This window comes from Taudactylus pleione, unplaced genomic scaffold (genome assembly GCF_031769625.1).
Source record: "Taudactylus pleione unplaced genomic scaffold, aTauple2 ptg000206l, whole genome shotgun sequence".
NCBI classification, from domain to species: Eukaryota; Metazoa; Chordata; class Amphibia; order Anura; family Myobatrachidae; genus Taudactylus; species Taudactylus pleione.
Genome location: NW_028284608.1, coordinates 2,960,925 through 2,978,564, shown reverse-complemented (window position 1 = coordinate 2,978,564; position 17,640 = coordinate 2,960,925). Strand labels below are relative to the sequence as shown.

General features: G+C 39.6%; 1 pseudogene; it reads left to right on the top strand.

The window, feature by feature from the left end:
* The first annotated feature begins 2,865 nt into the window (after positions 1–2,865).
* LOC148517872 (uncharacterized) lies at positions 2,866–4,032 on the top strand (annotated as a pseudogene).
* The last annotated feature ends 13,608 nt before the right edge of the window (positions 4,033–17,640 follow it).

The following is a 17,640-nucleotide window of genomic DNA, read 5'->3' as shown; positions in this document are numbered from 1 at the left end:
CTGGGGGATCCTTAAAATTTGTTGGTACCCCTTAATAAAGGGTGTTTCTGGGGAATATCCCACAAATATTTCATAATAAACAGGGCCCCCCAGCATGTTACTCAATATACTCCAAGCACAAAAACATTTTGGCTGTTCTTGCTGCTGATAATTGACATTGAGAATCTTTGACAAACATTGATGTCAATAAGTACAATCAAAGATTTCTCCACTAAAATAATTAAAATGATTTGATGAGTAATTAGCATACAGTAAACATCCGCTCTTTTAATCAGATATAATTTACAAAGTAACCCCAACATAGGCCTGTATTCAATATGTTTCGCACCCGCAATACTTTTTTGCCTGCCAGAGATTTCGCCTACATCACGTGTTTTGGGTGCGGAAACTTTTCGCATGTGTCCCCGCGATTCCCTATATTCAATATGAAAGTCAGCTAAAACGGCACCCGGCGATACTTGAACAGGCGGAAAGTCCTCTTCAAAATGGAGTAATAAGCCTGGCACCTACCTAAAGATGCACTGACATGGGGGATCACTATGGCTACCCCGGAATTGGCCTGCTGAAGGTATTTGGTGTTTTTAAATGGTCTCAATAGGCGCTGTTTTGCATATTTGCATAAGTGCTCAAGAATAGCATTTTGTTTTATTTTCTAGAGAAAATAACTAGTTCCTGCAAATTTTGGGTACCTGAAAATGGGGGGTAGGATAATTTAAAGTTGCTAAAGTATTGTTTAAAAATCTGTATAAAATCCACCTGCCGCAAACACCTGCAATAAAATAAATAAATACCTGGGGTATACTTGGGGACCTTCTTGGCGTCTATTTCGCTAGTTTTTAACTTTGTTCCCCAACTTTTTTTTTTTTCGCCCCCAAATTGAAAGTACATTTTTGGGGTGTTCTTAAGTCTTTTTTAAGAATTTTTTGACACAGTTTACCTTTGGGGACTGTCTTAAGGCTGCACAGGGGGTTCATGCAATGTTGACCCCCAAAACTCCAATTCTGCACTTCTTTCCTCCTTCTATTCATAAGCAAAACTTAGGTGGAAAGTCTTTGAAATTGAATACGGTGTTACTTTTCTGCCTGGCGATATGACATCATCGGCGAAACATTTTTGCCGATCTCGGCTTTTCGTTCCAAATTGAATACGGGCCATAGTGTAGATTATAATCACATTGAAATCCAACAGTATAAAATGCAAATCATCATTGAAGCTAAAGTAGCACTGCTAATTGATCGCAGCGTGGCTATCCTATTAGCCGCGAAGTGCCACCAGACGCTGATACTTATCGTGGATATTTTTTGGGACCTGATGTGTCCCAAAAAAGAATCCGTGATAAATCAGGGGCAAATGCAGGAGTTTTACAGGGGGGTTTCCACACACGCACATATATACTGTGTGTATATCGTGACAGGGTCAGCATGATTGCACATGAGGTAAATGTGGAATATCCAGATCTCCCAGGTTTGGCAGAGCAAAAGCATTAGGAATGTGTAATGTCCAGTTCAGGTGTTGCCTCCAGGGCCATAGCTAGGGTAGTGCGGCCGGTGCCATCGCACAGGGCACCACAGGTCAGGGGACGCTATTTGGGCCTGTCAAATTTCTGTTTATTATCATTCTTGCTTGTAGCTTCCTCTTATTTCATCCCCAGCATCTCCTGGCCTCTCCTATCTCTTCTCTGGCCCTTCCCCATGAAGCCATGGCCTTTTTTGGGGTGCATTATGTCCCTTTGAAAAATGAGGGGGGGCGCCAATGCTCTTTCTGGCACAGAGCACCAAAAAGTCTAGTTACGGCTCTGGTTGCCTCAATCATAATCTAAAAGGTAGCAGAAGCTGCATTGCAGTATTTAAGGTGCGCCTTGTGTGCAGAACCTGTTCTGCAGGCTCCTAACTTTAAAAAGCAGTTTATATTGCAGACGGATGCCTCAGGTACAGGAGTGGGAGTAGTTCTTTCCCAAGTGGTAGAAGGGGAAGAGAAACCCATCCTCTACCTTAGCTGGAAATTGCTGCCCAGGGAGCGCAAGTACTCAACTGTGAAGCAAGAGTGCTTGGCAATTAAGTGGGCAGTAGACTCGTTAAAATATTATTTCATCTTCAGTCTCCATGGCAGCCATAACTGTGGGTTAGTCCTACAGCTCCCCAATGACAGACAGGAAGATTTTTCTACAGGGACCTCCCACTTAGTGTATATAAGCTAGCTCCTCCTGTTTCCCTGTGTCTTTTTATATGTCTCTAGACAGAGAAAGGAAGTTTGTTATTTTTTCAGAGGACTTACCTTGTTGTTTTGCCAAGAAACGCTGTTCTGAACCACATGCTGTGGCGTGGTGGAACCTCGGGGATATGGGGCAGATGGCTGCTGGCCGGGTTCCAAATATGCGGCTGTGACGTAGACAGAAGGCTCGGGAGGAGATGCGGACCGCTCCATTCGTCAGCCCCTCAGGTGTCCGCAACCACCAGGGATGCCGGGCACAGCCAGTGGCGGTTGATTATGCATTTCCCAGGAGATGTTGTGGTGCGTACTGCACAGGCGCCCGGCCGTCATCAAGGTCAGAGGGCTATTAAAATGGTGCTGTACACTGGAGAAAGCATCCTGTGTGTTTTACTGCCAAGCAGTTCTGTAAGTGCAGACATAGAACAGGAGCCTTAAGCCCAACAGCCGAATAGCGCCCAGATGGGGTAAGTCCTTTTTATATGGGTGCAGTTGTCTATCTTTAGTTAGGATTATTAGCAGGATTTTATTTTTTGTTTTTTTATTTTATTCTATAGTGTGTCTAGTTCAGTGGAGCACAAGTAGAAACGTTCAAAGAAGAAACATATTAATGTTAAATGTGCAGCATGTGATAGATCATTTTCTGGGAATCAGGATATGGCTTTTTGTGAGAATTGCAAGCATAAATCTTCACCTGTTCAGAGTCAGCAAATTACTCAGATTCAGGATCTTAAGGAATGGATGAAGAGATCTTTTGTCTCAAAAGAGGAGTTTTTAACCCTCCAGGGATCTAAGAGGTCGAGGTCTCAGACAAGTCTTGAATATGAAGAGGCAGAGTCCTTTGAACAAGGTGTTATCGAGGGATTGGAGCAGGTATGCAGTGATGAGTCTGGTGAGATTCGAGAGGATACAAGATCGTTTAACATGGATATTGTAGAAATTATGTTAAAAAATATTTACAAGTCGCTGAATTATAAGGATGTGCCTGAGGGCAATGAACAACAAGATTTATTGTTTGAAGAGAGAGCAAAGAAAAATACAGTAGAGTTTTCCCTGTACATAAGGTCATGAAGGAAATAGTGTTAAAGGAATGGCAGAGCCTGGATCAAAGACAGGGAAATCTAGCCAGAATGGATTGCATGTATCCTATTAGGGATGAAGAATTTTTTAAATGGTGTATGCTCCGGTAGCAGAAATGGTGTCTAAAACAACTATTCCTTTAGACGATGGCACCTCTTTTAAAGATACAATGGATAAGAGAATATAAATCTCTCTAAAGAAGGGACATGTTTCCTCAGCAGTCTCGTTAAGATCTGGTGTAGCTATTGCTTCTGTGTCAAGAGCTTTGAGATTATGGAGTGCTAATATGCACACTGATATGGAAAAAAAGATTTAAAAACCGTATTTGTTAAAGAATCTGGAGATAATGCAAAGAGTCGTTGAATATTTATGTGAGGCCTCTTTAGATGTGATAACGTTTACCGCAAGATCAATGGCTACTGTGGTAGTTGCAAGAAAAGCATTGTGGCTTTGCTCTTGGTCTGCCGATGCTCCTTAAAAAACAGATCAACAAATTTACCTTACGAAGGATCATTACTGTTTGGGGAGAAGCTGGAAGCATTGCTACAGAGGATAACAGGTGGAAAGTCTACAAAGTTACCTCAGGACATGTGGACAAGATACCAGACACAGACCTCTGAGCAACAGTTTAAGGAAGCACAAGGTTACAGACTGGGGAGACATTATAACAGAGGATACTGCACAGGAGTGACAAGACAGTCATTTCATCAGAACCAGGGTAGGCCATATGGAAGAAGACAATGACTATATACAATCTCTTCCCAGATTGCCAGTAGGGGGCAGACTGTTGGAATTTGCAGAAATATGGAGAACTGTTACCCAGAACAGATGGGTTTTACAGATAGTCTCCAAAGGTTATCAAATAGAATTCCAAGAATTGCCCAGACGGGACAGATTTCTGATTTCAAGAATTCCAATGTTAGAGCTAATAGTGGGGTAGTGTTACCATACTGGCCAAGAAGAGCATGGTTTCCAACAGCTCTGAGGATGTCAGTAGAGATGCCATGGATAATTCCAGTCAGAATGGATCTTCTAAGTCAGGGACCTGTTTTTCATCCAGGAATAATAGAACTCAGTTTAATGGTATGGAGATTGAGTGGTCGTTATTAAGGAAAAGGGACTTTCGTACCTGGCTATTAAAATTCTTTTACAAGCAGGGAAAAAAGTTTCTTCAGAAGTATATTATAAAATATGGAAAACATTTTGGAAAGAAAGTTGTTAGAGGAAACTTTAATTAAGAGGTTTTGTCAAGCCATAAAAAAGTTTCAACCACAAATAAGCTCTTTGGTAGCACCTTGGGATTTAAATCTTATACTAAACGCAATGATGGTGGCTCTGTTTGAACCATTAGAAGAGGTGGCTTTAAAATATATGACATGGAAGATAGATTTTCTAATAGCAATTACATCTGCTAGGAGAGTTAGTGCACTACAGGTCTTATGGGCAGAAGAACCTTTTCTTAACATTTGTCCTGACAGAGTGGTTTTGAGAACTAATCCTGCATTTCTTCCTAAAGTGGTTTCCGCCTTTCATTTGAATCAGGAAATTGTTTTACCTAATTTGCATACATTGGATTTAGTAAGAGCTCTTACTATATACTTGGAAAGAGTGAAAGATATTAGGAAAACAAAACATCTCTTGGTTATTCCTACTGGAGTCAGGAAAGGCTGTGTGCCAACCAAGCAAACCATTTCCAGATGGATCAGGGAAGTGATTATCTTCATATACAAAAAGGAAGGATGCAAAGTTCCAGAAATCATAAAGGCACACTCTACTAAGGTGATGCCAGTATCATGGGCAGGAAAGGCCCAGACATCTTCAGTAGACATTTGCAAAGGAACTACTTGGTCTTTTATACATACATTTTCAAGACATTATGCTCTACATATTGCGGACCCCCACTTTGGAGGTAAAGTACTTCTAGTGGCCATAACTAAATCGAGTTGCATTAGATTGGAGTCTTGACTATATCTTTATATATATGTTTATGTATCTGGCCCACCCTATATATAAGCTTGGGTACATACATCCCACTGTTATGGCTGCCATGGAGACTGAAGAAGAAAATGATGAATTATAAACTTACTGATAATATTGTTTCTTCGAAGGCTCCATGGCAACCTTTAGTTTGCCCTCCCGTTATTGTGTTTTTTCTACAGAGATAATGAAGAGACAGTCAAAAGACACAAGGGTACAGGAGGAGCTAGCCTGAAAGTGTTTTAGCTTCTCCAGGGTGGTTGAAGCTAAGAGGGGAGGAGTGTGACATGGTCAGCATAATTCCACATGAGGTAAATGTGGAACATCCAGATCTCCCAGGTTTGGCAGAACAAAGGCATTAGGAATGTGTAATGTCCAGTTCAGGTGTTGCCTCAATCAGAATCTAGAAGGCAGCTGATTACAGACACCTGTGCGAGGTTGGTTTCAAGAACTGCAGAGACACTGGGGAAACTGAGCCTGACAGTGAGATAGTCAGCCAGTTTATAGGCCCAGGGGTGACTAGTGTTAGGGGTCCTGGACCTGCGAGTTCACTGAAGAAATATTGCTGTTTGGAAGACTTTGTGTAACATCTTGCCTGTGAAACTGCCATGTCCTGTATACCTGCCTGTCGTGAGTAATAAAGCTACTGATGGATTTTACCCAGTCTATGTGATTCTTGTCACAATATATATGCAGTACCAGTCAAAAGTTTGGACACACCTTTTCATTCAATGGTTTTTGTTTATTTAAATTATTTCCAATTTAGTAGTTTAATACTGACGATATCAAAACTATGATAGAACACATATGGAATTATGTTGATAAACAAAAAAGTGTTAAACAAAGCAAAATATGTTTTATATTTTAGATTTCTCAAAGTAGCCCCCTTTTGCTTGGATGACAGCTTTGTACACTCTTGGCATTCTCTCAATCAGCTTCATGAGGTGGTCTTCTGGAATGGTTTTGAATTAACAAGTGTGCCTTGTTAAGAGTCAATCTATGGCATTACTTGCCTTCTTAATGTGTTTGAGACCATCAGCTCTGTTGTGCAGATATAGGGTTAGTACACAGTGGACACCACTATTTGACTACAGTTGTAATCTATATTATGGCACCAACAACTCAACTCAGTAAAGAGAAACAACAGTCCATCGTTACTTTAAGACTTGAAGGTCAGCTACTTTGAGGAATCTAAAATATAAAACATATGTTGATTTGTTTAACACTTTTATTGTTTACAACATAATTCCATATGTGTTCTTTCACAGTTTTGATGTCTTCAGTATTAATATACTATGATGAAAATAATTTAAATAAACAAAAACCATTGAATGAGTAGGTGTATCCAAACTATTGACTGGTACTATACGTATATATATATATATATATATATATATATATATATATATAAATATATATATATATATATATACACATATATCACACATACCTTACACACACAAATACCTGCTGTATGTCACACATACAGTACACACACTTACCTTACAGCAGGTTGTAGACCTGTGATGAGGATGGGACCTGGCAGGCTGGCACCATGTCATTAAGCCCCTCCCCCTAGCAATTCATGGGTCAATCTGGAGGATGCAGAACCAAATTATGCAATTCTAATGGAATCACGTCATATTGGCTCTGCCTCATCCCAATTAACCCGCAAATTGCTGCATTTTGTAGTGAGGGGGCGGGGCTTAAGAAGATGGTGCATGTTCCCCAGTCTGTCAGGGGGATTTATGGGTATTCAGAAACCCCCCTTGCGTGTGCTAGTGATAAGTGCTGTTTTTTTCACCAAATAAATGGAGAAAACACATAGGTCCGAGAGCTTATCATGGGTCCTATGTGTTTTTGGGAGAATTATCCTATTATTTTGAAAAAAGACATCCCCAAAAAACAGGGATAATCCTCGTTTTTTGTTGATCACTGCTATCCATTAGTGCCTGAAATATGTTCAGGGCTAATTTCAATACCGCCCCTAAGGCTTAAACAAAACAATTAAATAATGCAATATTTCACAGCACATATTTTTCCACTTACATTGGTAATATCCATATTCTAAATCTTTAATGTCTTATAAAAAAATAAATATATGAATTATAGATCTGCACTGACCCCTGTGTTTTGGTTTTGGATCTGGATTCATCTTCATGTTTTGGATTTGCAAAATCACCCTCAAGTGTTTTGATTTTGGTTTTGGATATAGGTTTGTTCTTTTTTTCTTAAATATATAAAACGTTTTTAAAAACAGCTAAAATCATGTCATTTTTGCAATCCAATAATTGAGATTTGGATTAAAAATCCAAATTCCGAACTGCGGGAAGATCAGAATCATGACTAACATTTGTCCTGATCTCCTCAGGAGATCAGAACTGCAACTCTGATCTGTCTGGATCTCCTCAGGAGATCAGAACCGCAGCTCGGATCTGTCCAGATCCATGAAATTCGAGTGGATTTGGATTTCTGGGAAACCGAACCGCACATCTCTAATATCACTTCTCAAAATATCCAGTTGAAAGTAAAATTAAACTTAAATAATATAAAATAAAATATAAATAAATAAAAATAAACAGGCTAAATTGTTGAGAGAGAGCGTTGTGCGCTGTCCCTAGCCGACGGCACCTGTGCAGTAATGTGCATGCACGACCATACTTCCCATCTTCAGCTCAGTCCTCCATAGAGAGCAGATGTGTCCCTGAGAGAGAGCCTAAATAACAGAAACAGATGGCGTTGTAGAGGTTAGTGACCCTGCAAGTTCCATTACACCACCCCCGTTATACCGCTGTAAATATATGCAATGTGCATACAGCACTGCCCCTATAAACTCACAGCTGTGTGCTCCCGTTTGTCTGCACACCACTTGCGCTGCCCCATATTTTCCTGGCTGGAACTGGTACATCAAGTGTATATGTTCATTGTGTACCTGTTGTAGATACCAGCTGCATTAACCCTGTGTCATGGTTACACAAAAGAACATAAACATTTGCACACATCAAAAATACAAAGATAAGCCCCTATTCTTTGGTTCACTGGGGGGTGCTGCCGAATGACACAATATACATTAAATTACAAGAAAAAAGGAGAGAAAAAAGGATGTGCCTATCGTACGGCACACAATAATATTAAAAATGATAAATCTTTATTAGATATACATTAAAATATCCCATGGGGGATTATGTTCAGCGAAATAGAGGTTAAAAACTTCAGTGAAATAGTGTGATTAAAAGTAATATGAAATAGAGAATAAAATAATACAGTATCCTCACTGTGTGACCTCCTTTTTCTTCAAATAAATCTATTTATGGCAATCTCAGTAGTTTTGTCTTTATTATTGCTTATTTCTCAATTTGCAGCATATGATTGTATGTTACAATATTTTATTTACATGAAATCCCTGCTTATAAAATGCTTTTTTATTTTTAGTCACAAAGTTTATATACCTCTTGTGACTTACATTAATCACATTTATATTAACACAGGATTCCTATTTTTATATTATAACATCAGAATATTCAGTCATATCTATCATTGCCCTTATGTAATCACAGTCCATATGCGATTCATTTTGCATATCTAAAGGATTGCAATGATGAATCCAATGTATCAGGAGCTTACCATAAAATGGCCATAAGGGTACTCATAGCCATTAGATGAGATCCCTGCTTATAAAATATTTATATATGGATTTTATGCTCATATCACCTTATTCGCTTTGAATGGTTATAATGTTATTAAGTAGTTTTTTATATTATTATTTATGCTGATAGATGGCTGTTTTTAATAAATAAGTATAGATTGGTCCAATCCTTTGCTGTATTTATAATATACTAATTTAGGATAATATTAATTATATAATTTACATTTAAATATTATGTATTATTATAAGTATATAAATCATTCCATACCACTATGTACATTTTGAAATATTATAGATCTGTGAGTCCGAGGTATTTACCTAATAATATTTAACTAGCAGGTAATGAGGATGGATCCAATGTCAAACAATTGAAACAATAATGTAATTTTTACATTTCTTACCTAATATCATGTGTTAATAGTAATGATAATTGAAATAAATGAGAGACATCAGTGGGATACTATTTATTTAAAAAATACAGTAATTGGCAAAAAACATATGAGATAACTTAACAGCAATGAACATACTTACTTGAGGAGAATAGATCCATTTAAACTGAGGATTAAATTAATGATTAAACTAAATATAAGATAATGTCGATATCCTGATATAATGATGATATTGGTACTTGGTAAGATCATTGGAATATATAGTTACGATTTTCCAATGCTTTGATTGGTGCAGGACAACACGCCCTCTACTGAAAGACACTGTAATCCCGATGCTTACTGCACATGAGGCCGGACTCCCGGCAATGATGAGAAACAGCACAGGATTGGCTAATACAATCACATGACCGGACCATACAATTCTATTGGCCGGCCAGTGTGAATAAAGTCTGGGACTAGAAGGGCAATAGGTTTGCCTTGAATACGCTAATTTAACAGCGAAAACGCGCGTTGGCACGCCTGCTGTGTGCACTCCTTACATGTCTTACCTACAAAATGATACGAGATTAATATGCAATGTGTAAAAACCATTAGGCTGTGAAAATCTGAGATGTAGGTGGACCTGTAATTACAATGGAAACTCAGTATCAATAGATATCTCTACCTTGCAACATTGTATTTAGGCAGCATTCCGATTGAGGACAGAGCTGGGCTAATCACATAATAAACAGCTCTCCTTATATAGCATAGGATCTGTGTGCAATAGAGCCAATATAATAACAGGATGCTTTAAAATACAAATACATAGTGGATATATTAATATTGGGACTGACTATCAAGTACCCTTACAACTAATTTATGGAAAGCTCTTGATATATTGGACTCAATGTCAGAATCTTCTAGATATGCAAATTAAGCGCATATAGGTTGTGATTACATTAGGGTAATGACAGTCATCCCTGAATATTACGATATTATAATATGAATAACAGGGACTTTGTGTGAACACAAATGCAATTATTATACATCACAAGAGGTATATACAATGGAGCCCATCAATATCAGGGAATTTTTTTACCTTGATATTGATAAATAAATATTTTATAAGCAGGGATCTCAGCTAATGGCTATGAGTACCCTTATGGCCATTTTATGGTAAGTCTTGATACATTGGATTCATCGTTGCAATCCTTTAGATATGCAAAATTAATCGCATATGGACTGTGATTACATAAGGGTAATGATAGATATGCCTGAATATTCTGATGTTATAATATAAAAATAGGAATCCTGTGTTAATATAAATGTGATTAATGTAAGTCACAAGAGGTATATAAACTTTGTGACTAATAATAAAAAAGCATTTTATAAGCAGGGATTTTCATGTAAATAAAATATTGTTACATACAATCATATGCTGCAAATTGAGGAATAAGCAATAATAAAGACAAAACTACTGAGATTGCCATAAACAGATTTATTTGAAGAAAAAGGAGGTCACACAGTGAGGATACTGTATTATTTTATTCACTATTTCATATTACTTTTGATCACACTATTTCACTGAAGTTTTTAACCTCTATTTCGCTGAACATAATCCCCCATGGGATATTTTAATGTATATCTAATAAAGATTTATAATTTTTAATATTATCGTTCTTGTAATTTAACCCTGCGTCAACAAGCAAATCTGTTACAGCCAGATTGCTAATGATAATTCAATAATAATCAGTTAGCGAGTAGGATATAAAATGCAATTACATATTTATTTTGAGAGTGATAGATCATAAGATACCTACAACTTAAAATAAAAATGGAAATGCATGCTTGTGAAGATGCATTTAAATTGCATCAAGATATTGTATGCTTAAGCGTACCATGATGAGGTTATTATTATCAATTATTTATATGGTGCCACAAATGTTCCGCAGCGCCTTTCAAAGTACATAAACAAGTTGTAGACAAGCGAATTACAGAACAATACACTCCAGGACCAGGACATGGATAATATATATTGCTACATTAGCGACCATAACACCCAGATAAGCAACAGAGCATAAGCAACCAAGTGTTAGGTGCCCTAGTGGTGAGTAAGAAGTAGATGAAACTAAAGTAGGGAGAAGCACAAGAGGGTAGAGGGCCCTGCTCGTAAGAACTTACATTCTAAAAGGGAGGGGAAGACAAACAGGGGTGACACAAATGGGCTAATGATGATGCAAGTTACCAGTCATCATCATCATCTTGATGATAAATGGTATTTAAGTAGCACAAAAATGAATCAAATAAACAAAAACGTCACATATCTCAACTCCAAAAACATTGATCAAAGACCCAGCATTTATAGCCTGTACTGGTTGCCACCAATTTAAGTGGATGGGCACCGTGGGCTTCTTCCTTAATAGTGGCAACCAGTGCCAGGTTATGAAAAACTGGGCCAAGCATGCTATAACAGGGAACCAGCAGAAAGGTCTCCCTTTGAAGATGGGACACTGGGTCTCTTTCAGACCCGCTCGCAAACGCTGAGCGCTCGCAAGCAGGTCGATGTTGAGGCCCTGCGCATGCGCAGCGGCCGCACTGCGCGTGCGCAAGCCCCGGAGCGAGAGAGAAATTCTCTTGCTCCGGGGTTCACTACAAAAGGGGCGTCTGTCGATGGTGATCAACAGCTCGCCCCGTTTTGCAGGCGGGGTGGGGGGTGGCTGGCCAAAAAGAGGCGTTCCCGAAGGAACACCTGCCATTTGGGGACAGCCCCACTGACATCACTCGTGATGTTAGTGGTGAGCTTCCAACTCTATTAGAGCTGAAAGTTCACTGGGGCTTGCGGCAGACGAAACCCTACCACAAGGGTCTCGTTGCATCATCCTGGCCGCTCGCTAAAGCTCATTATAGAGAAGCGGCCGCCCTCATTCAGAGCGAACGCTCACATTTTGTGAGCAGCTCTGAATGAGGTCCACAGTCCCAGCATCATTGACTCTCATTCTGTGCACATCTCGTTACTGTGAAGATTATCTGTTGTTGATTTATATCTATTATATTTGACCATTCTCTTGTAAACTAACTCTACTTAGATTATTGTACTCTATTAATTTGGACTTTCTTGGAGTTTGCCTTTTACCGGATTTACAATCAAAACTACCAAAAATTTGTAGCAAACCCATTATTTTTCTGCTGCAAATTGCCATTCAATTTTGTTTCATTAAAAATATCAAGCACTGGATTCATTAACCTGCCTTTACACAAACCACAGTTTAACAAGCAAACAGTCTTGACTCCAGTGTCCCCTGTGGATGAAGGTGAAATAAAAAAAAAGAGGTGGTTTTGACAGGTAACATATATCTCGTCTGACCATGGCCCCCTATGCCTATGGCTGTGCGTCCTGACATTCCTGGGACACTCCCATAACACGCTCACTGAATGGACCACGTTTGCATGCACTAGCAGCCACATCCTAATCACCGCCCATCACTTCAATACACATTTTCCATCTCAATCGCAAAAAGTATCTCTATGCTTACACTCTGCAACGCATGCACCGTATGAGTTTCAGAACTTTTTGCACATTTGCAAAAAAATCCATCAACTACGTGAACATCGGCATTATGAGTGACTAAGGACCTCTTTCAGTCTCTCGCTAGACGCGATCGCTCGCCTCCAGCGTATGCAAATTTGTCAAAGTGACGCCACGGGAAGAGATCGCTCGCCAAGGCATAAGCACGCCCACCATGTCTTAGCGAGCGGCTAGCGTACACCCAATCACACAGGCAGAGCCGTACACCAGCACACGTCATCTCCAGGAAGTGTATTAAAACATTGGTACATCGAGCACCATCGGAAGCGATCGCAGCGCTTGTGGTTGCCTTACCCTACCGCAAGCACTTTAAGGACTTCAGGGTAAAATACAAGCATGTGATGTGTACTATGACGCTGCCTGTTTATGCACAAATCCAAAACAGCGTTGAAACACTCAGGCACACTTGCGTTCGCACCTCCACTCCCCTGTTATTAGTGTCCTGCCCCTGTTACCACTCATTTCACTGGGCTGTCTTTGCGAGTGGCCTGCGATCACAGAGAGTAGTTTGCACACGTGCAGAATGAAGCGTGCACATGTGCATACGCAAACCATCGGGCCGCTTGCGAGCGCACAGCGCTAGCGAGAGACTCTGAATGAGGTCCTAAGTCAGCTAGCTCATGTCTATGATCATATTTCATCAATCCTCTTCCTCCATGTGTTAGACTTTTTAACAATTTTCAGATCTCTTTTCTCAAAATTCTTTTGAAAATGTAAATATGAGGGTGATTAAAAGTAACGAGACCTCTCATTGTATAAATTTATTTAACTTGCACATGTACATATAGTCAATAGTATGGCCGTGGTACAGATTCTTTTTCCACATACTTGTCTAAGCATTTGTTTCAACTATATACCAAGGTGTCTATCCCTGCATAGAAGACATCAGTGTCAAGCGCATAAAGCCAGGACATGACGGCTTGCTGAACTTCACCATTGATTGCAAAACGCCTTCCACCCAGCTGCTTCTTCAATGGTCCAAAGAGATGAAAATCACTCGGTGCCAGGTCAGGGTTTGAATAATCACGCATGCGGTTGGCTGAGTGTGACTTGACGCCTGTTCACAGCAACCCTGGTCGTTTTCAACAATTTGCCCTCCGCAAATGGCTCAATGTGTCACAATAGCGGACAGCATTCACATAATCTCCCTTGGTAAAGAAAACAACAAGAAGCACAAGCTTCTGGTCCAAAACACGGTTGCCATGACTTTCTTTGCTGATGGAGTTGTTTTGATTTTCTGCTTGTTTCCATGTCATGGATGCTTCTTCAGTCAGTGAGGAACCCATGATTTATCACCTCGATTGAGCTGGGCATCCCATGCATGAAGTATCCTATGCATAAAGTATCAAAATGAACAGTTAAAAACCAAATTACATTTATCTGGATCTAACCATCTTCTTTTCTCATCTCTCAGGTATGTGATATCCACCCTCCTGCAATCATACTCTGAACTTTATTCATTCATCATATTTAAATGTATGTGATATCCACCCTCCTGCAATCATACTCTGAACTTTATTCATTCATCATATTTAAATGTATGTGATATCCACCCTCCTGCAATCATACTCTGAACTTTATTCATTCATCATATTTAAATGTATGTGATATCCACCCTCCTGCAATCATACTCTGAACTTTATTCATTCATCATATTTAAATGTATGTGATATCCACCCTCCTGCAATCATACTCTGAACTTTATTCATTCATCATATTTAAATGTATGTGATATCCACCCTCCTGCAATCATACTCTGAACTTTATTCATTCATCATATTTAAATGTATGTGATATCCACCCTCCTGCAATCATACTCTGAACTTTATTCATTCATCATATTTAAATGTATGTGATATTTTAAATTGTTGCAATAGTCATTTCCTATTTTTGTGATGTTGTTGTTAGTGAAGCATAGTTTATGATGGCAAACTGGGCTGTTGTTTACATAATCAAACACAAGGCAATTTAACACCTTAGGTCAGCTGGACATGTCTCAGATGTAGCCTATGTTAATCAGCCACAGTATATCTTACTAGTCAGATCTAGAGAGCTGGGCTCGATTGAGCTGGGCATCCCATGCATGAAGTATCCTATGCATAAAGTATCAAAATGAACAGTTAAAAACCAGTTGAACAAACATTGAACAACATCATAAAGCAGGTAATTTCTAAATGCAAACAATAACTATTTATATTCTACGGATTTTCTCTTTTTATTCTAAACCATCATGTACCATACATTATTCATTCTTATTTCACTCCATGGCATGTTCTCTAAGGTTATTTCATCCTTTACTCTCCCTGCAGCTCACCCCTCTGTACACATTGCAGCCTCAATAATCTACTCCCCTCTTATGAACGCACATGAGCTATTTAATTATCTTTCTAAATTGACCATAACATCCACAACCTGTTGCCATAAAAAACTTTCATACAAAACACAGAACTATATTTATGTCTCTCTCCTTCTACTTCTCTTAGCTGGTGACATATCACCAAATCCAGGCCCTACACACATGCCCTACTCACGGAATATAAATCCAGCAAACCTCAGACACATCACATGCCTCCCATCACCCTCCAAAACACTGAAATGTGCCTTATGGAATGCACGCTCTGTCTGCAACAAACTAACATCCATCCATGACCTCTTTATTTCTAATAACCTCAATCTTCTGGCATTAACAGAAACATGGCTCACACAAACAGACACTGCCTCCCCTGCAGCACTCTCACATGGTGGTCTACACTTCACACATACCTCCAGGCCTGGTAATAGTAAAGGAGGTGGAGTAGGAATACTACTGTCCCAATCTTTTACATACACAGTTATTCCACAGGTACTATCCCTTACATTTACATCATTTGAAGTACATTCTATTAGGACTTTCACTCCTTTCTCTCTGCGCATTGCTGCTATCTATCGTCCACCTGGACCACCCAATCAATTTCTGGAACATTTTTCTGCCTGGCTCCCTCACTTCCTATCCTCTGACATCTCCACCATCATCATGGGTGATTTCAATATCCCCATTGACAGTCCACAATCCCCTCATGCCTCCAAACTTCTCTCCTTAACATCCTCTCTTGGCCTCTCCCAATGGACTGACTCCTCTACTCATCAAGATGGCCACTGCCTTGATCTTGTATTTACCAGACTATGCTCAGTCTCTGATTTCACTAATTCTCCTTTCCCTCTCTCAGATCATAACCTTATCGCCTGCACACTCTCCTCCATTACATCAGCCTCAATGCCAAGCAAATCAACCAAACCTCCTCAAACCCGCAGAGATATTAATACTATTAATTTTGAACAACTATCCACCTCTCTGCAACAATCACTCTTACCTATTTCTACTTTCACTTCTCCTGAGACTGCTGTATCACACCTGAACCAGACCCTAGAACTAGCCCTTGATGAAGTAGCTCCAGCTACCCATCACATTCTGCGTAGACTTAGACGTCAGCCGTGGCATTCCAAATTCACAAGACACCTACAAAAACTCTCACGTAAAGTAGAACGTCAGTGGCGAAAGTCTCATACTCCAAGTGACTTCCTCACGTATAAGACAATCTACCACTCTTATCGTAATGCACTGGATAATGCCAAACAGATATATTTCCAATCTGTTATCTCTGACCAAGCCTCTAACCCCAAGCGACTTTTTAATACATTTAAATCACTTCTTAACCCTCCATCACCCAACCCACCTGCTACTATCAGTGCACAAGATCTTGCTTCCTATTTCAAAAACAAGATTGATAATATCCGAAATGAAATGGTATGCACTTCCTCAGCCAGGGTCTTGTTCAATTCCCTACCTGAACCCAATGGCACGTTCTCATCATTTGACCCCACTAATGAAGATGAAGTAGCTACACTCTTCTCATCCTCCTACTCTACTACCTCTCCTCTTGATCCTACACCCTCACAAATCAGTAAAGCTCTGTCTCCTGTGCTCATTCCACACTTAACTAAAATCTGTAATCTCTCTTTCTCTACTGGTATCTTTCCATCACTGTTCAAGCATGCAGTGATCACTCCCATTTTGAAAAAACAAAATTCTGACCCTAACTCTCTCTCAAATTACCGTCCTATCTCCCAGCTACCTTGCCCCTCCAAGCTACTGGAGAGACTTGCCTACACTCGCCTCACACACTTTCTTAACACCCACAACTTATTGGATCCACTTCAGTCAGGCTTTCGTTCCCAACACTCCACTGAGACAGCACTGGCTAAGGTAGTAAATTATCTGGTCACTGCCAAGGCTAAAGGCCATTATTCACTTCTAATTTTTCTAGATCTCTCAGCTGCCTTTGACACTGTTGACCACTCTCTTCTCATACAAACACTACAATCCATAGGTCTTCAAGACACAGCCCTTTCTTGGTTCTCATCTTACCTATCTAATCGCTCTTTCACTGTTCGCTTTTCTGATTCTAACTCCACTTCGCTACCTCTATCAGTTGGAGTACCACAAGGTTCAGTATTAGGTCCTCTGCTTTTCTCAATATATACCACCTCTCTTGGCAAACTAATCAGCTCTTTTGGTTTTCAGTATCATCTGTACGCGGACGATACTCAAATTTACCTATCCTCCCCAGATTTGTCACCATCTGTGCTGGTCCGTGTCACTGAATGTCTCTCTGCCATTTCATCTTGGATGTCATCTCGCCACCTCAAACTTAATATATCCAAAACAGAATTAATTATATTTCCACCAGCCAATAGCGGTTACCAACCTGATATCTCTATTACTGTTGACAACTCGA